Raw genomic sequence first — 2,064 nt, forward strand, 5'->3', positions numbered from 1 at the left:
AAAAAAAAAAAAAAAAAAAAATTACCATTAAAGTCTGGGTATTTTTTAAAAATAAAAAAGTGGGACAATGCGTGGCCACAGCAGTGAATCCTCACACCCTGGCCTCGCCCCAGAGGTGCTCGTGAACCTGATGAAAGCCCAGGTGTGGCCCAACGTGGGATTGTTGCAGGACCCACATGGGGTCGTTGGTTTTGCTAGAAGGTTCCAGGGAGGATCTGGAGTCTCAGGCATGTCCTCTGATGAGTGATCTATTTTTAAGTAAAAGTGTCTCATTAAAGTCAAAGACGATTATTCCTTTTAAAATAAAGAATCTGAGGAGTGTGAGTCCTGCTGTTGGGAAAGGGAGGGCTCCAGGGCTCAGCAGTTTCCTGCTTCCATCTGTGTTCCTGCCCGGCGGTGGCCCTGTCCCTGCTGCCTACATGGACGGGGTCCCCACGCCAGCCACCAGAGCGAGCCAGGCCCGGACACACACAGCCGTGCATTGCAAAAGCAAGGACAAAACATGAGGTCCCCGGGTGTCCGAGTCTGGGGAGAGAGGAAGGCCCCAAGGCTGGCTTTCTTGAGTTGTGTGAAAAGTCCACGTACATGCCCCGAGTTCTCACAAAGGGGAAGAAACCACGAAAGCAGAGGCCACAGCAGTGAAGTGAGCAGGGAGGGCTCAAGGCAGGCTGCAGCTTTCCTCGGGGCTGGGAGGACTGTGGCGCCACGTGGGTGTTCACCAGGGCCTCTGAGGCTTCGGGGTGAGCAGGGAAAGCCGTCCTTTCCTGTGCATGGCAGACTCGTTTTCAAAGCAAAGAAAACGGGCGTGGCCCTCCCCCCCCCGTTGGCCCCATCCCAGAAGACTCCTCACCGTGGCCGGCTTGGAGCGGACCCGGTGCGGTGTGTGGGTCGCTGCCAGGAACCCACATGGCAGCCACCGCTTGCCCCTCCTGGGCCACAGCCCTGGTTTGGAGCGTGGTGGCTCCCGCTCCCTCCACCTTCTCTCCTGATGGGGACGCCGGCCCCTTGCTGTCCCCTGACTCGCTGTGCTTAGCTGCACCTTCCTCCACAGGAAGGGGCCCCAGCTCTGTTTAGCAGCCCAGGAGCCGGCCACGCCCCGCCGACATGCACCCCCTCCCGGTCTTTGCGTGGTCTGGGCCCTTCTCTGTGTGACTCTGCCCTTTCTGTCTGCTCCCAGCCCCAGTGCAGGGTGGGGATCAGGTCCCGGCCAGCTTGGGGCAATGCCGGGCAGCAGCCGCCCCCTCAAGGACCCCAGGGTCCCAGCAGCCCCTCTGAGCAGCCCACCCTCGGGGGCCTGCCCCACCCCCCTGCCAGCACGCCGGACTAGAGACCAGGGCGGGTGCTCAAGCCCCTGACTGACGCCCCGCCTGGGCTTTCCTTCTCCCAGAGCCGCTTGTGAGGCCAGGCCGGGCTCACTCTCCCCGAATGCCCCTCAGCCCCGAGACCCCCACCCAGGGCCTCCTGCCGGGCAGTCCTGCCCTGTCTTCATTTCAGCTGATGTGTGCACCTGTCTCCCTGCGCTGGGCCCTCCCTGGAGTGGCCATGCTGTGTTCAGGGTTTCGGGGACATGTGACACCTCAGAGGGGAGCACAGACCCCTCGGCCAGGTCAGAACTTGCTGGCATTCCCACCTCGCTGTCAGCCCAGGCCGCTTCCCGTGCTCATGCCCTTGGCCCTGGAGTCCTGCCCCTGGTGAGGTGGGCACGCCGGCTCCCACCTCTCCTTGGGCCCCTCCCTCCACCCCTAAATCCACACCCCACCCCAGGACCGCCTCTTAGTGGCCTCCCAGGGAGGAGAAGGCTCCTGGCCCCCAGCTGCCCAGTGTGGCATGCAGACGGCTGGCACCAGAGGCCAGGGGAAGGGGGAGAGGTTGGGGCAGGAGAACCTGAGGACGGAGTCAGTCCCGCTCCATCAGGCCTCAGGCCCAGCCCCCGCCTGGCTCCAAGCCCCCGGAGGAATTTTGGCTCAGGGTGGCCAGCTCTGGCCAAAGTGCAGGGGGTGGTGCCTCTGTTTCCTGCCAACTCCTGGTTCTGGGCTGAGACAGTGCTTTGTTTTCAGTCACACT

The sequence above is a fragment of the Cebus imitator genome, unplaced genomic scaffold, assembly GCF_001604975.1.
Source record: "Cebus imitator isolate Cc_AM_T3 unplaced genomic scaffold, Cebus_imitator-1.0 Scaffold36, whole genome shotgun sequence".
In the NCBI taxonomy this organism is placed as follows: domain Eukaryota; kingdom Metazoa; phylum Chordata; class Mammalia; order Primates; family Cebidae; genus Cebus; species Cebus imitator.